Raw genomic sequence first — 18,875 nt, 5'->3', positions numbered from 1 at the left:
ATGGTGTGTGGAGAAAAGGCTTCTGTGGGAAAAACCAATGGGTTTCTAGGAAAACCAATGGGAGATAAAAGTTTGTGATACTGTTTGTTTATGCAAGTCCAAATGGCCTTCTCCATTTTTTTCTTCATAGCCATAAAACTCCCTCAGAGAGGGGATTTATAGCAGCCTCATTCCCAGAATTTTTGTTTTTACTGAGATAAGGGAAGCCCTGGGAAGCTGCCTTTCTGTATCTGTTGAATCTCAAATATCTTTATTTTAAAATAATTTTTGTATCAATTCTGAAGACCCAAGTTGGTCCCAAAGATTTTTTAACTTTATAATTGTTTAGCAAATCTCCTAACAGAGAAAGTGCCTCTGACAGTGGGTCAGGAAACCTTTTCATCATGCTTATATTTATTTGATGTGTTAACTCTTGAGTCCAGTACCCTGAATGACAAATATGAAGGCTAACCCACATGCTTAACAAATATTTCCCATCTTATTTTCTACTCCAGGGACTATTCATTATCTGTACCTAGTAGGTATACTTAATATTGCTGGGTACTTCAAGATTTAGTGGCTTTAAAATCATCTTTATTACTTCCATTATGCCTGTGGGCCTGCTGGAAAGTTTTGTTTCTGGGCCAGTCTCCATTAATCTCTCCTAGGTTCTCTCAAACGTTGACATTTAGTGGGTGGGTACCTGGAGGCTAGTTGGTCTAGGACAGCCTCAGATGAAACAACTCAGTTCTGCTCCATGTGGTCTCTCTTGGAAGGCTGCCACTGCTCTGAGAACAAAGCCAGGCTAGCCTGCTGGAGCATGAGAGACCATGTGGAGCAGGAAGTACACGTTCAAGTCTGATTGCATCAAGTTTCCACTGTCTCATTGGCCAAAGCAATTCCCAAGGACAAGCCCAGAGTCAAGGTGGGAGGACAACACTGAAGGGAATGGATACCGGTATTAGCATATTCAATCTACTACGCATAGTGCTTTATGCAATTAGCCCCACCATGTTTTATTCTGTCCATTACAGTTGCTCTCATTCCGAAACATTCTTAGTTATTGCAGTGTTGAATATCTATTTTTTTTTCAAACTAAATGTCTTGCCTTTAAGTTTTATTAGTATCCTATTGTTTGGAACTATTTTTTATGGTTCAGTCATTTTTATACTTTTAAAACCCCTGTTTAAACTTGGTTATATGAATAAATAATAAAAATGAATGTAATCTTTGCTCAAGTAAGCAGTCAGTAAACAGATGCAATATGTTTAAAAGACTTTATGCTTTGTCTTGAGTTCCAAAAATGTTTAAAGGCAACCTAATTTCAAAAAGATTAAATAAGTAAGTCCTCATAGGCATACAATATTGATAAATGTTCCCTTCCTACCACTCATTGTCCATTCAACATTTGTAGTTCGCATGTACATTTTTCACTGCACTTTTTCACAATCAGCTCAATTCATCCTGTAAAATCATTTCTGGTTGAATTTTGATGTGAACATGCTAAAGAGTTGTATGTGGAGAGATTCTCAAACTTGGACATTAGAGTAAAAGGCATTATATTTTATCAACTGGAAATATGAGTAAACTATGTTTAAAAAGTAAAACAAGTGCATTTCCTCCTCTAGGATGACTTATTTTGTGTCTTTGGTGTTTCAGAATCCTATAGAATTATCTTTTCCCCATTATACAGGCATTGTAAATTATTTGTTCCTAGAATATAACCTTATAAGATTAAAAAAGCTTTGAATTACCATGCAACATTTTGTGCCTATCTGAGTAAATGACAAAATAGACTAAGAAAACATCACTTAGTTATGTTATGTCGTTTACTCTTTGAAAATATGTATTGTGCAAATCCTAGCAAGGAAGAAAAGACTAAATTCTCTTGTGTGTAACTGGAGAAAGTATTCTTTCTGAGCAAATAATACTTGGACCAGGAGAAGCCCAATGGATTTGGATTCTCTCAAGATGATCTTCACGGTCTTGGGGCATACAGGAGCCCAATGTAACAGCACAAATCCATATCCCACCACATCCTCTTGCATTAGTTTTCCTCAGAACCAACTGCCTAAACAGGATTCAAGGGTAAGCAATTTATTCTGCAATGATCAGAGGAAACTCTGTAGCGAAGTAGGGAAGTGAAACAAACAAGAGGAGGCCACCATGTTACCACTGTGGCCAGCTGGAGCTCAATCCTGCTTGGGGGAACTGGCAGGAATATCCTGATGATCCTGATGAAAGGTGGAGGGAGCTGGAATCATTATTTACTAACTCCCATTCATCAAGGGACGAGAGAGCTGAAAGCATTATCTGCCAGTTTCCATCCATCAAAGACTGTGGGTTGTTCTCAGAAAACTAGTTTCCTAGAACCTACATTCAGCCCCTGCTCATGAGCTGCACATGGTTCTGTGGCCGGAAAAAAAAGAATAAGAAAAAGAAAAGGCAAAGAATCTTATTTGCTGGTAATTGGAAGTCATCCCTCTTGCACCTGAATGTGTAAGGGACTCTTACACCAGTATGCACCAGCTACGCAGAGACACACAGCATAGCATCATGAAGGTCTTTCTCAGGCACACCTGAATATTACCTTATTCTCCTCAAGGATTGCCTTCTTTCCTATATTGTCTTTACTGCCCTCTCTGACCCTCTCACATTTTAATACCTTCAACAGAGGTATGCTCTGAAGGTGGACATAGTAGACAGTGACCCACTGCACCCAGTGAACAAGGCAAAAATACGGGTTTGCCAAACCGTCAGGCTACGTGTGTGCTCTCTGATCAAGGCACCTTAGATGCAGATGATTTCCAGAAAGTCTGGAAGAAATTGCATGAAGGTGTAGATGTGCAGAAGCAGATCTGAAGACAAAGGTGCTAGCAGATACTCATCTGCAGCACTGGTTCTCAATTGGAGGAGATTTTACAGACTATCCAACACTTGCCCCACCCCCCGCCACCGAGGATATTTGGCAATAGCTGGAAATATTTGGTTTTGCTTGTCACAGCTGGGGGAGAAGTGCTACTGGCATCAGGTGCTCGGAGGCCAGGAATGCTGCTAAACATTCTACAAGGCACAAGACAATGCACATAATCATAGTCATCCTCAAAGTTCCACTGTGATGCTGTTGGGAAACCCTGATCTAAAGAAACATCAGGCCGGGTGCGGTGGCTCACGCCTGTATGGGAGGCCGAGGCGGGTGGATCCCGAGGTCAGGAGATCGAGACCACGGTGAAACCCCGTCTCTACTAAAAATACAAAAAAATTAGCCGGGCGCGGTGGCGGGCGCCGGTAGTCCCAGCTACTCGGGAGGCTGAGCCAGGAGAATGGCGTGAACCCGGGAGGCAGAGCTTGCAGTGAGCCGAGATCGCGCCACGGCACTCCAGCCTGGGCAACAGAGCGAGACTCCATCTTAAAAAAACAAAAAAAAGAAACATCAGTGGAAGAGGAAGAAACTGCAGGTCATGCATTCCAGTTTTCTCTCCTAATCTTTACTTTCAATTTTTACTCTAACATGCAAAGTTTCCATTGATTTCTAAAGGTGATTCTAAGCATGTTGGGACGTACAAAAAGAAAGCTCATTATGGTTTTTGAAACTTTACTAAATTGAATAGGGGAGTAGCAGTTTAACCTTTAAAAATGTTTCCAGATGCTGAACATAGGATTGAAATGCTAAATGGAAAGAACTAACTATTACTGATTAGTAGTGCAATGGCAGAAAAGGGCAGATTTCTTTTGATGTACCGAGTCATGAAGGACATAAAGACGCTGACACTCAGTGATTAATTTCTGGAAATGTGGTCGAACGAATCAAATTATGTATCATTTGATGCCATTAAATTTGAGTTCCTGCATTATATGTGGACCTTTCACTTTTCAAGCATTCTCAGTGTGTGAAATTGAATGTGCCATTTACAAGCTATCATGTAATTTTCTGTTTTCTGAAACAAAAGCAACAATCTGGGTACATTAAAGACTATTATATAATTGACAAACCTGCTTTTTAAAACTTGATCCAAAACACTTACAATTACTATCATTTGCCAAAGGGAGGTATTCCTTAACAGTGCAAAATCATTTAAAAATTAAAATGAAAATCCTTTTTTGCTTTTGTTCCAATAAGGATAACTTCCATGTGTGTACATTTACACCGTTTACAAAGCTTCTTTTTTTATAATGCCCATTAACTCACTTGATTTTTAAATCAACCATATGAATAGACAGAACAGATAGCATTATCCCCATTTTTAAAACGAGAAAGCTGAAACTCAGAGATCATAATTTACTAGTTCAGCAATGAAGACACAGAGTGTCAACTCTTTGTAAAACAAGCACATTTTTATCACATCATATTACTTTCACTTGATGTTTAATTCCAATATAATGTACCTGCAGATAGTGTACAAATCAAAAGTGTGCAACTCTATGAATTTTCATAACCTAAAAACACCCACGTAACCAGCATCCAGATCAAGAACCAGAGCATAGCCATCCTCTCCAAAACCCCTCATTCCACTTTTAGATACTATTGCCTATTTCTCTCAAGATAACCAATTATCTTCACTTCTGACAGCACTGTTTCCTTTTGCCTGTTTTTGAATTTTATGTAAATGGAATTGTATCACGTGTCCTCGTATGTTCTCTTCTTGGTCAATATTAAGTTTGTGGGCTTCATTCAGATTATTGAATGTGGCTGCAAGTTGTTGATTCTCATTGTTCTCTACTATTTCATGTGTGACCATTTCAGAATTTATTTATCCATTTGATCATTTGATGGCCATTTGTGTTGTCTTCAGTTTTTGCCTATTGCAAATAGCAGTGCCACGAACTTTTTTTCTCTACATCTTTTGGTGAACGTAGGTACATATTTCTATTGAGTTTATATCTAGGAGCAGAAGTGCTGGGTCAAAGAATATGCATAGATTCTGCATTAGTGGGCACTGGCCAACAGTGGTTGTACAAATTTACATTCCTATCAACATTCTGTGAAAGTTTCTGTTGCATTTTATCCTTGTCAACCCTTGGTATTATCTGTCCTTTTTCATCACAGCCATTCTCTTAGATACAGTAGCACATCATGGTGATATTTTGTTTCAATTTAATTTTAATAATTGAAACCCAAATATTTTGATATCACCAGCCTGTAGATTAAACATTTATTTTAACACCAAAACTTGCTGCCCCTTGCCCCCACCTACATAAATGCAGGGCGTTAACACCCACTTTAAAGTCATGCAATTATTCTGGGTTATCCTTTGAATCTGTATAAATCTTCTTCTGGACATTTCAACAGTGTTTGGTACCCATAAGGCATGTGACAAGTGCTTGCATCAGAATCATGGATGCCTAGCCCTATAAGTGAGTATTGTGCCCCCAAGAGGGATTTTGCCTAGTCGTTCAACTGCTGTTGAAGTCCAAGGCTACTGACAAGCATATGCCATGTTCCATTCTGTTCTCATTTCATGAGAGCCATATTCTATGTTCCATGAAAAACATTGTTACTTGGGCTCCAAAGCATTACCTCTGCCTCCTTCCCAAATTCTGTCATGATCCAGCTGGCCAAACCCCATCCAAATCCCTCATTTCAGCTCATGCCTTGTGATCTTCTTCTCTCTCTCTGGGCTCTTCATATCTGATTGTAAGAGGGAACTTGGAATAAACCTCCTCTACAGACTCTCTATCCATCTCTTCATATCTCACATTTCTGCCCCTGAGACTTACGTATAAAACTTATGTCTTGCCTCCCATGAGTGAATGCCATCGTCTTCATAGTTCACCACTCACAACTGGACTAGGTACATATTTTTCAATGTAGGATAGCTAGGGATAATTGGCCATTAAAAAATTATATTTCCAATAAGAAAGATAATTTGGAAGTTAGAAAATCATGAGGAGTCCATGATGTAAATAAGTATCTCTGTACTTTCCCGCTGATAAGTCACAGAGCTACTCAAGATGGATAATGCTCCAGGGAATGGAGGGAAATAGAAACTCTTTAAATTGGATATGTTGCATCTTCAATGCCTAGGCCACTAATGGGCAACAGGGCAGCCAGTATCTATAAAGAGATACTACTATAAAAATAAGATTTTAGTCATTATCTTCTCTAGTCCTACCTTTGCTTTTATTAAATGGATGGACTGTCACAATAATATTTTATAAAGAACCACCTCAAAATTAAGTGACTTAAAACAATAAGATACAGTTAACTAATGACTCTGAGGGGTGGTGATTTAGTCCAGCGTCATCTGGGCAGCTCTTCTAGTCTTGGCCAGGTCACTCATATATCTGGACTCTTAGCCTTGATTGGGATGACTGACGTGGCTGGTCTCTGCTGTAGGTAGTTTTCTTTCTTCCCTGTTAACAGCAGGATAGCCTGGTCAGGTCCTTTCCATGGTTATGGTGAGGGCAAAAGTGAGCAAGCCTAGTTGTACAGGGTCTCTTCAAGACTCACTGACATTCCATGGACTGAAGAAAGTCATGTGGCTGGAGCCAGAGTCCGAGTAGGAGTATTGCAAAGTTATCTAGCCAGAACCATAGGCACAAAAAATGGGTGAAAAACTGGACTATTTTCACACTCCATCACACAAGTAAACTTAGACAAGTCATGTAATCAGTTCTGCTGTCAATACAATGGGGGTGATTATAACCCAGAAGCCTCTCCCAAATTTTCCTAATGGTTTAAAATGTAATAAATAGATTGAAAACACTGAAGTGCTTCAAAACTGTTAAGCGATATGTGCATGTGAGATCTTGTTATTATTATTATTATTTATATTATTCTTTTTATTATATTCACATGGTTGGCTCTAAGCAAAATCCTGAGATGAGTGATCTTGGCTTTCAGCGTTTCTGGCTCTGACAAGTAGCCTCATGCTTTATGATATTAGGCCTCTCAGGAGCTTCCATTATAATACTCTACCCATTTTTAGGAATCACCCAATAAAAGAATAATCAAAATGAACAAATGAATGAATGAAGATTGAATGAATGAATGAATAAATGAAGTTCTCAAGAAATGGCTAGTCAACCCTTATTCTTCCCTGCATTCCACCAGAATGAATTGAGTACCTTCTCTGTACAAAACTCCCTTAACCTGTCATTACTAAGTTCCAGGAATGCAAATTAGAATGGAGACAACCTCCTCCATGGAGGAATTCACAGTCTATGGGTGAAAAACACTTCGAAACAGAAATTTCCTTACAATATCTGGAGAACTACATTGGAGATATGTGCCAATGAAAGTGAGTTTTTATGGGCCTTCCTAGAGAAGTAAGAAGGTTTCAAAGAAGGCACTTTGGAACTGAAAGGAACTGGGGGGAGGGGGTGTTCCCAGGCTCACAGGAAGAGGGTGCACATTCCAATTCGAGGCAATGGCCTGTGGAAATGCCTCTGGGAGAGGTGGCATGTTTGGACATTGTTGAGTAAAGCTGGAATTTATGAGGATCATAGGTGTGATGGGAAATGAAGTCAGAGAGGTGTGTAGGGAGCACTAAAGGGTTTACATGAGTGGCATGCTCTGATTTTAGAGTCAGACCACAATAAGGAAGTTGGACTGGAGCTGAAAATGATCAGTGACAGGGAGGACAATAGGGCTGGAATTTCAAGAGTTTGGGTGAGATATACCCTATCCCTGATCCTGGGCTATGACAGGAGGGATGAAGTGAGAGAGAAGGGTGGATATGACATACACTTACCAGTGCTAATGGGAGAATGTGATTGACTTGATGAATAAGAGAGTTATACCCTCCCACAACAGGAGCATGAAAAGGATATTCAGCCAATCACTATGTGAGTCAGTCAACAGACTGATATTTACTGAGAGCTTACTTTGGGCAAACCAAGAAGTTAGTTGTTGTGGAGCATCTATAAAGATGATGAAGATAAAGACCTCTGACAATTAGTAAAAATTAGCTGTATGTCACAGAATCAAAACAAGAGACTTTATTAAGGAACACACAATGTGCTACGAGATCATTGAGAAAAGAGTGATTGGACCTAATTAACAAGCATTCATTTTAGGGAGCTGAGAAACAACATTCTAACCCTAGATTGCTCTTGCCTCTGTTCACTGCCATAATGAATTCTATTTCCTTAATGAGAAACCAGCTAACTATCTTTTATTCTCTCTAATATTTGTAAAATAAATAAGACTCAAAATTAGAGTTCTAGAATCTTCTTACAGAAACGGCTGGGCCAGCACAGTGTCTTTGCTCAGTGATGGTTGCTTTGAGGGATGTGCTTATCTTCCAAGGGTTCCTTACCTAAGAAAGATTAGGGTAACATAACTAACTCCAGGCAGATAGACTCAGGGAGAGATGAGTTACGATTCCGGGTGCTCATTGTCTCAGCTTTGCAAAGCAGTGCAAGACCATTCCTTGAAGTCCTGCCAACTACCTTCAGAAGTGAGCTTTTGTGTTATTCTGTTCAGTATCTTTGGTTGGATTCTCCAGAAGCAGGCTTTGGGATGAATAGTCATGTTCAAATTATTAACAAAGAGATGTTCCCCAGGAGAGACCAGCAAAGGAGTGAAGGAAGCAGAGCAAGGAAGGAGAATAAGCTACACAATGCTGTGATTACAGGTGAACTCCCTGCTTCGCCTTGATTCAGTGGGGGAGTTCTGGACAGTAAATTACACCTTAGGCCTTGTCAAGCCTTGGAGCAAAGGAACGAGGCTTTTACACTCTGGGACCAATCAGTCTTTGGCTATGGGCTGCCTATGGCGAACAGGCCATACTCCCAGGCACTTCTAGCTTGCTATCAATGGGGAAAGTGGTTGCAGAGCTCAGGGGCAGCCTTTGGAAGGAGTTCCCAGGTGCAAAGTGTAAGAAACAAATGGATTTTAAATTGGGTGAGGAGGGACATGAGGAGTTTGAGGGACAGTGAAGAGGCAGTGTGTTTACTGAATTATAGGTCCTATTGGAATTAAAGAATTGCCAGTACCAAGGTAGTAGGAAATGGCCTAGAGAGAGGTAATATCCACTGAGAGAGTAGAACCTTTGAAATTGGGATGGAGGGGGTTTTCCAGCTATTGTTAATGAGAAAGTCTGGGGCAATCATTCTCAACAGAGAAATACTGCTCAGTCCTAGGGTATGTCTCAAAAAATTTCAGAGGCTTTAGTGGTTGTCAAAAGAATGGGAGGTAACAGTGTCATTTAATAGGCTAGAGACAAATATGTAGATGTTTTCATCCTCACACAGTGAAAAAGTCCCCAGTAGCATGGCAATCAAATATTCCACCAGACATTCATTGAGGCAAAAAAACCACTTACGTTAACCTAGAACCTAACCCCATTTTACATATCCACACAAATTATACATTTTGCATGGTTTTAGCATAGACTGATTTTTCTAGAAATGGAATGGTAGCGTAAGAAGATTGTACTTTGTTATTTGCAGAGCTTTAACAAGAAATGTTCATCCTTTTGGCAAATCACAACACTGATAGTAACTGTAACTTGTGATAACTAAGTGACCAAAACAACACACCAATTTTGTATTTTTTTTGGAATTCATGGTGATTTTTTTGTGAGTAGGTACAGGAATGAACTTACGTGATCCTCATTTCAAGGAGAAGAAGGAGAAGTTGAAGAAGGAGGAGAAGGAGAAGGATGAGAAGAAAAAGGAGAACAGGAAGGAGAAAGAGGAGGAAAATGAGAAGGAGAAGAAGAGAAGGAACAGCAGCAGTTGCAGGAGGAGGAGAAAGAGGAGGAGGAGGAGGAGGGAGTGTGCAGAAGCTGGGGGGTAAATGCAATCTTGAGAAATTCAGCACAGTTCCAACAGTGTGTGTTATGCCTGGGCACGAAGGGTCCTACCTCACCAAGATCAAGGGTAAAGGTTAGAGGAGGACCATCCTCCTGCTGGCTGGTTAAATGTTTTTGTACCCTGTCTTTCTTTATTTCCTTCTTTTGAGAATTTGAAGGTTACTTGGCGGTAGAAAGGAATAAGGGCTATAAGTTTACTTACTTATCTAAAACATACATTTTAAGAATTTTCTCAGAGCCAAGTCAATTCTGAAGCAAATAATTTACAACTGGAGTAGAAGAGCATAACCTTCTCAGAGGACATTGACATTTACCTACAAAATATTGAGAGCGACTTTAGGCAGATTACATATACCCTCTTCTTAGGGAAAAGTGAGCTGGTATTTGTGGGGCTAATACATAAAAGGACTAAGTTTCTCAGCTGCAAAGCAGAGTCCAGTGACATCAAGTTGGATAAATGCTTTCATTAGGACTGTGGAAACGTCTGTGGAAACCTGTGTAACCCCTAAACAGCACATTAACTCAGGGTATGTCAGCATTAGGTCATCTCTTTGGTCAGGTAGTTGGAAAGAACTTAGCAGAACAATGTTGAAGAAAAAAAATAATTTCCTGAAATAAAATGTCTACAGAGAATGATAAGCTTATTTGCTGTCCCTTTGAAGTATAATTGATATGCTAATCGGGCTCCATAATGAGTTTTCTTTTCCTTCTCCTAGTAATATAAATTTATAAGGAAGTTCGAGATTGATTTATTTTCTTAAGCAAAGGGTAGGCAGGCAATATAATTGAACAAAGAAGGTAAGTTAGACATTATTAAATTTGCCCTTTAGTAAAGGAAGCAGTTACTTTTCAGCTCCTGCCTATATTTGTCATGTAGGAATGAGAGGTCCCATCTTATCAGAACTTTTGATGATTCAAGAACACTTGGAAATTTGAACACTCCCAGTGTTAAAATTTTCTCAACTACTAAAAATCTGCTATGCTACCCAAGCCTCATAAATAGCAAGGGCGTCATTTTATCACAGAATAAATATAAAATTATTGCTAAACTTTGAAGTTTTTGTTGTAATAAAGTTGATAATTAACTCTGTGATATTTAAGTAAATTTGATTTATTGCTCACTTTTATTTTAGCTTGGGTTTTTTCCTTACCTCTGCCCACTTTTAGTGTTACGTTTTTACTTTGATAGAAAGTCAATGTCAAAATCAGTATGTGTCAATCCCTGCTTTGTTTTCTAGGGATTCCAATGTCGGAAGCATTTTTAGCATACAACAACGTCCAAGTGGATTACTACGAATGCCTAGACCTCTGTGGCAAACAGGTCAGTAAAAAGAACAATTCATGGAATCTAAAACTTGTATTCTGTTTCCGGTAGCCCCTATTTTCTAGTCTGTAAAGGCTGAGATAACATCAGATTCTATAAAAGCCATCTTTGAAGAACTGCAGAACAGTCTATTTGAATATGAATAACTTTAAACCATATGACCTAAAATTTTATGCTTCTCAATGGAAAACAGAAATTTGCTACGGTCTCTTATTTTGCTCCAATACACATTGTGTTGTGGAAAAACTCTGCTAAACTAAATTTGTCCTCTGCTCTCACATCACAATAATCATCAACACAGAAGACCTCTGTGACCAAAGGTATGGGTTTGTTTTTTTTTTTCCCACACACCAAGCAGTGGATACCACATGAATGTCCTTCAATTCAGTTCTGACGCTATCTACCCAGAGATAGCATCAGATCCTACAGGTTAAGGGTTCAGTCCCACAAGACCTTCCCCTCTTTCCCCCCAGTCTCAAAGTCTGGGCCTCCAAAACTTCTGACCGACCAGCTTCAAGTTGGATTTCCCACAATCCCTTCTTTGGATTCAATTAATTTGCTGGAATGGCCCACAGAACTTATATTTACCAGTTTATTATTAAGGATACTGCAAAGGATACAGATAAAGAGATGCATTGGTACACACCCTCCAGGAAGCTCCACATCTTCAGCTATCCAGAAGCTCCTCAAATCCTGTCCTTTGGGCCTTTTATGGAGACTTCATCAGTTGTCCATGATGGAAGCATGAGCAACTGTGTCAAAATGTGATTGGACAAAAACAGTATGATCTAAACCCAGAAAGACCTGTCTGTTCAGATTCCTCTAGGTCTCTCCAAGCAGCATTCCCTTCTCTAGACTATGGGCAGGACTCTCTGAAATGAGGGTCTTTTGACTCACAATCAGATTAGAGTCCTGCCTTGGGCAAGTGAAAGAAAGTCAGGAGAAGTCCAGAGTGAGAGATTCTGTTTCCTGAGGCCTAAAGTGCCTCAAGAGTATAAAAAGTACTGTAGAAGTTAGGAGCCAGGAACTGTGGATAAAAACCAACATATATATCATGACACCACACAAATTTAATTCAGTTAAACAATTCGATTAAAAAATGTAAAAAATTACTTTTCAGGTTATCAATGATTAAAAAGACTAAAAGTAACTACTGTTGATATGGATTCTGAGTGTTGGATTCTTCTTCACTCCTGGAAGTGTAAATTGGGGTAACTTTTGGAAATTCAGTTTAGTAATATGTTCAACAGTATGTATCAAATTTAAAAATACATACATATACTGTTTGATTCAGCAATTAAGCTTCTAGAAAGCTCTTTGCTGTTCTGCTCATACTAGTAAACAAAAACAATAATTTAAATGTGTATTAATGGGAGAATAGTTGAATGAGTTTTGGCACAGTCCAATCAGTGGAATAGTCTGCATTTACTGAATGTAAAATGATGTTTATTTATATTTGTTAATGTGAAAATAATGTATTATATGTGAAACAAATAAAGTAGAATTTAAAACAATGGTTTTCTTATGGCCCCATTTTTGTTAAAGTGCTTATACTATTATGAAATGGTCAAGAGATGAAGCAGAGAGAAGGAGAAAGAGAGAAAGAAAGAGAGAAAGAGAGCGGGAAAGAGAAAGAAGGAAAGAATATCCTATATACTGGCGGCCCTTGTTTGGTATGGTAGTGTGACACTGTAAAAATGACTACACAAATTGTTTCTTACTATCTAAGTTATATACAGAAATGAAATATTAGTAAACCTAATACAGTCATGTGCAGCTTAACAATGAGAATACATTCTGAGAAATGCCTCCTTAGGCAATTTCATCATTGTTTGAAAATAATGGTGTGTACTTACACAAACCTAGATGGTATAGCCTGCTATACACCTAAGCTGTATGATATAGACTATTGCTCCTGTGCTACGAGCCTGTACAGCATGCTACTGTACTGAATACTGTAAGCAGTTGTAACCCAATGGTACATATCTGTGTATCTAAACATAGAAAATGTAGTGTGTTGCAGTACATGGTAATGGTACAATGGCTATGATGTCACTGGGTGACAGGAATTTTTCAGTTCCACTATAATCTTATGGCACCACCATCATTGCGGTACATTGTTGACCAAAATGTCATTACACAGGGCATGACCGTGTCTATTTAATACCCTCTAATATAACACATTAGAAGCATTAGGAATTAAAGTGCTTTATTTATTAATAAAAATTATAGGCCAGGTGTGGTGGCTCATGCCCATAATCCCAGCACTTTGGGAGGCAGAGAAGGGAAGGTCACTTGAGGGCAGGAGTTCGAGACCAGCCTGGTTAATATGGCAAAATCCTGTCTCTACTAAAAATACAAAAATTAGCCAGGCTTTTTGGTGCATGCCTGTAATCCCAGCTACTCGGAGGCTGAGGCACAAGAATCGCTTGAACCCGGGAGGTGAAGGTTGCAGTGAGCCGAGATCGCACCATTGCACTCCAGCCTGGGTGACAGAGCAAGACTCAGTCTCAAAAAAAAAAAAAAAAAAAAAAAATTATGAAGAGTAGTTTAAATAGTGCCTGCCTTCAGGTCATATAACTTATGATATGCAGCAAGCATCTTTTCTATGCCTTGGCCAATGGTCATATTCCCTTTAAGTTTGGATGGGCTTCCAACATGAAATCCTTCGCCCTTTCAATGTCATGAAATATCTCTGTGAGTTTCTTTAATTCAAGTATTTTTACTGGCATCATCGTCTCTGGGACATCTTCGTCCTTCCTGTCACAACTACACTCCTCATTCATGTCTATATGCTTGCCTCCACTAAGCTCCTATCCAGTGGCAACAGTACCAGAGTTCCCAGAGTTAGCTATTTCTTCTATAATTCCATTTACATTCTATTTGAATTGCACTTCCGACATGATGACTTTTTGTTTTTTTGCTGATCTTTCACTTTATTGGTCAATTCTCTCTTTCAATTATCCATTTTTATAAAATGTTACATGGGTTTATCACTGGGAGACACAGAGGCAACACAGCTATAAGCTTTGCTGTCTGTGTCTGAGCTGAATAACAAACGTGCAGTGACTAATTACCGACAGACTTTGAAAGAGGTGTTGTCTTTCTTTGGTCACTGATTTTTGAGGTGCATATGTTATGTGCAAAGGGATTGGTGGACAGAGGAGCAAGAAGTAAAGTTTGTAGTTTATGCAATTACTCACAGTTAACATAATGCAGTAACTGAAATTTCAACCATCTTAATGGGGTACTGACTTATAACTGAACTATGGTAACAGAAAGTTTTGCATATTGGAACCAGGCATGTCAAGGACTGCAAGCCTAAGAAAAGCCTGGAAAAACACGCAATAAAATATAAAGAGGAAGTGGCTGTTCCTGGGTCTTACATTTCCGGATAGTTGTATTTTGTGTTTTTTAAAACATTCTTATTTGTATTTTAAAATTTCCTACAATTAATATGTATTATTTGTATAATACAAAATAAATAACATTGAGGAAAAAATTTAGTACTTACTTTACTTCTATAAAATCCAATTAATTCTGATGTGAATCAGTAAACCTAATTTGATTCAGATAACTTGAGGATAATTTAGTTAATAAAAAGTTTTAAATCATTATTTTAACCTTCCTCACTGTGAAATTAGTTTTGATTTGAATGAGTACATTTGATTAAATTAATTTGAGGAGAAAATACTCTATTACAATATTTAGTCTTTCTTTTCAAGAACATTGATTGATATGTTTCTCCACTTATTCTTGTCTATTTTATGCCCATTAGTGATATTTTACAGCATTTTTCATATAAGTTCTCCATATACCAAATAAGTGTATTTTTCCTACTGATACCGTGAGTGATGATCTTTTCTTTCCCATTAGATTTTTGAAATAGGATAGCTATTGATTTTGTCTACTTAATCATGTTAGTTGTCACCATACAAAACTCTCTTGTTAATACAATTTATAACTAAAGTAGACACATATTTATTATGTCTATTGACAATCATAATTACTTACATGATGGGTGAACTTACCCTGTTCCCTCATAAGGCTTATGTTTCTTTTTCTTTTTTTTTTTTTTTTTTTTGAGATGGAGTCTCACTCTGACGCCCAGGCTGGAGTGCAATGGCTTGATCTCGGCTCACTGCAAGCTCCACCTCCCAGGTTCATGGCATTCTCCTGCCTCAGCCTCCAGAGTAGCTGGGACTACAGGCTCCCACCACCATGCCTGGCTAATTTTTTGTATTTTTAGTAGAGACGGGGATTCACCGTGTTAGCCAGGATGGTCTCGATCTCCTGACCTCGTGATCTGCCTCCCTCGGCCTCCCAAAGTTCTGGGATTACAGACGTGAGCCACCCCACCCAGCCGGGTTTATGTTTTAATTCTGAGCTGAATCCCATTCTCCTTTTCCACTCAAATATCCCACTCTGTGCTGCCTCACCAAATTTCCTCTTCTACTGTATCATTCCTGTCATCATGCAAACATCCGGTAAACTCACTCATATTAAAAATAAGATGAAATAAAAAATAAAATCCTTTTAACATTCTATATTCTTTCCAACTTCCATCTGATTTCTCTTATCTCTTTTGTAGCAAAATTCATCAGAAGAGTAGTTTCTGCCTGCTTACTCTCTCTCCTTGTGCAGAAAAGAGTTTATATGAGAAGCCTGACTTTAAATGGCCTGCTTATAATGGAATTTGGATTTCAGGAGAGTCTCCACCACCATCAACCATAAAAGTGGTTCATTGTATACAAACTGCTTACATAAACAATATGGTTCATGTCAGACACCTACTGTCACTCTGGGAGTTTGGAATTTTGGTATCCATCAGTCAAAGACTGTCCACATAACCAGTGTCCGATAAAACCTTTGGGTTGTGAGACTCTAATGAGATTCTCTAGTTGGTAAAACTTCTCACAACTCATTGCTGGGGGAATTAAATATGTGATTCTACTGAGAGAGAACACTTGGAAGCCCATGCCTGATTTCCCCCTAGACTTCACTCCTTACACGTCTTCCTTTTGCCAGTTGTGTTTGTTTTGTGTCCTGTTCCTGCAATAAATCATAACTGTAAATACAACTATATGCTGAGCATTGTGCGTTCTCCCTGAGTATTGTGATCTTGGGGACTCTGTTACAGTCGTCACTTCCCTTTCTCTTTTGAGCCCATTTATTAAGCTTTTCATTTCATTGTCTCTGTGGAATTCACTTTTATCAAGGTCGTAGTGACCTCCAGATTGTCCAGCCCAGTGGCCATTTTCCAGTCCTCATCTTATTCTATCTTCAGCAGCATTTGAATCAGGCCATCATTTTCTTCCTTTTGAATTACTTTTGTTCATTGATTTCTAGGGCAGCACATTATTCTGGTTTTCCTCCTATCACATTGGCATGCCCTTTTCAGCTTCTTTTTCTGGATGTTGCTCTGCTTCCTGAACTCTACATTAGAGATGGCAGTTTGGTTGGCATGATGGGGCTGAATGACTAATTTTTTTTTTTTTTTGAGACAGAGTCTTGCTCTGTCACCCAGGCTGAAGTGCAATGGTGCGATCTTGGCTCACTGCAACCTTCGCCTCCTGGGTTCAAGCGATTCTCCTGCCTCAGCCTCCCGAGTAGCTAGGAATAGGCATACGCCACCATGCCTAGCTAATTTTTGTGTTTTTTTGTAGAGATGGGCTTTCACTGTGTTAGCCAGGCTGGTCTCAAACTCCTAACCTCAAGTAATCCGCCCACCTTGGCCTCCCAAAGTGCTTAGATTATAGGTATGAGCCATCACACTTGGCCTGAAAGTCTAATTCTGATGGCTCAAGAGAAGAAGAAGAGAAATTAAAGGCAGTATAGAGAAAGAGGAGACTTCTTTTTTTCGCAAAGCTTTAGTACAAAGGGGAACAAAACTGACATACTACCAGAAATGGAAATTGGAACCCAGAAAACATTTTTAAGTTGTGAGAAATTACGATATGTTTGAATGTTGAAGGGAATGATTCAATTGTGAGGAGGGTAAAGACAGGATGCAGGAGAGAGAGAAATTGAGAATATCCAAGGCACAAGCAGAGGGTTTATCTTAGATGAGAGGAGAAGAAACTTTATCTTTAATTAGCAGAAAAGAAACCGGGATGCATGGGCCCTTTTGCTTCTAAATTTGTTAAAGTGGTGGGAACTTAAAGAGTGTTTTAGGGTGCTTCAATTTTGGCATTAAAATAAATGAGTTATGAGCTGAGAGTGGAATAAAAGGCACGCTGGAACTTTAAGGAGCAAGAAGCCTATGGAAGTAAAACAAGCTACAGAACTTAGTGAAGGATAAAACATGGGGAGTGAGGGTTGTGTAGATTTCCACTAACCTTCTCTCGTGCTCCTGATGGAAATCTTTCCCAAAATTGATGTCAGTGAGATCTGCTTTGTGACTAAGGAATTTGTTAGTATTAATTTATCAATATCACTAATATCAGTTTATTTTTTCTTAATACTGCTAGTGTGCAACTTACCTGAAGGCATATGCAATATTTTGTAGGCCAATTTAAATGCAGTCAGAAGGATTAAGCTCTTCTACTTTCATTCTATATCATTTGATTTAGAACTGACTTGGTATGATGCAAGAAGAAATATATATTTAATCTCTTCCAGGTTCCTGGCACAGAACTTCTAAAATCCTTTAGAAGATGGTAGGGAGTGAGGAACATCTTTTGCTATAATATTCTATCTTAGTCCCTGGCTTCTCATAGAATAGTTTCTAAGACTCTTGGAATCTCCAGAGAGAAATAAAAGTGTCTTTTTTTATGCTAATGAGATGACTGATGGCAGAGGTTCCTAGATAGCTTTAGGAACGGGGCTGGTCACCAGAAAGACCAAGACATGATTAGAGAGTTAGAACTTTTAACCTTACTTTCTGACCTCTGGGGAGGGGACAAGGGTTGGAGACTGTCTTAATCACCAATAGCCAACGGCTTAATCCATCATACCTAATTAAGCGTCTGTAACCCTGAAGGATGGATTTTGGAGAGCTATCAAGTTGGTACAAGAGACCATATGCCAGGAGGATGGCATACTCCAATTCCATAGGGACAGAAGCTCCTGCTTTCAAGACCTTTTCAGATCTTGCTCTATGGACTTCTTCTGACTGTTTTTCTGGATCCTTGAGAATATCTTTCATAACAAACTGGCAACCATAAGTAAATATTTCCCTGAGTTTTGTGAGACATTCAACAAGTTATCTAACCTGACGTGGGAAGTCTGGGAACCCTTAATTTATAGCCAGTTGATTAGAAGTACAGGACGACAACCTGGGACTTGCAGTTGGTGTATAAAATTGAGAGAAGACCTGAGGGACTGAGTCCTTAACCTGGAGGGTCTACAGTAAATATGGGTAGTTAATGTCAGAATTCAAACTCAGTTGGTGTCCCCAGAGTTGGAGAATTGGTTGATGTCTTAGTCTGTTTTGGCTGCCATAGCAAAATACCTCAAACTGGGTAATTTATAAACAATAGAAATATATTGCTCACAATTCTAGAGGCTGGGAAGTTAAAGATCAAGGTGTCAGCCGTTTTGGTGTCTAAGGGCCCAATCTCTTCTTCCAAGATGGTGCCTTGTTGCTGTATCTGCTGTGCCCACATGTGAAAAGCAGAAGAGTAAGAGAGCCCTCCCTTCAACCCAGCATCCTTTTATAAGGATGCTCATTCCATTCATCAGGGCAGACCCCTCATGAATTAATCACCTCCTAAAGGCCACACCACCTCTCAATAGTGTTGCATTGACAATTATGTTTCAACATAAATTTGAGAGGGAATACCATCATTCAAACAAGTGGTTGGTATGAA

General features: G+C 39.0%; 1 long non-coding RNA gene across 4 annotated transcripts in view; it reads left to right on the top strand.

The window, feature by feature from the left end:
- The first annotated feature begins 3,123 nt into the window (after positions 1-3,123).
- LOC109024326 (uncharacterized) overlaps positions 3,124-18,875 on the top strand; it is a 68,610-nt gene continuing 52,858 nt past the window's right edge. For 2 of the 4 annotated variants that reach the window (XR_010132225.1, XR_010132226.1), the window contains exons 1-5: positions 7,020-7,220; positions 8,488-8,558; positions 9,513-9,720; positions 10,979-11,061; positions 12,610-12,737. This is a non-coding gene — a long non-coding RNA (uncharacterized lncRNA). Of the gene's footprint in view, positions 3,438-7,019; positions 7,221-8,487; positions 8,559-9,512; positions 9,721-10,978; positions 11,062-12,609; positions 12,738-15,655; positions 16,148-18,875 lie in introns of those variants that run through there. The other 2 variants (XR_008674383.2, XR_002003807.3) reach the window with 2 other exon arrangements.

The sequence above is a fragment of the Gorilla gorilla genome, chromosome 21 (assembly GCF_029281585.2).
Source record: "Gorilla gorilla gorilla isolate KB3781 chromosome 21, NHGRI_mGorGor1-v2.1_pri, whole genome shotgun sequence".
Classification (NCBI taxonomy): domain Eukaryota; kingdom Metazoa; phylum Chordata; class Mammalia; order Primates; family Hominidae; genus Gorilla; species Gorilla gorilla.
The sequence above is the reverse complement of the archived record's forward strand: the minus strand, read 5'-3'. Positions and strand labels throughout refer to the sequence as shown.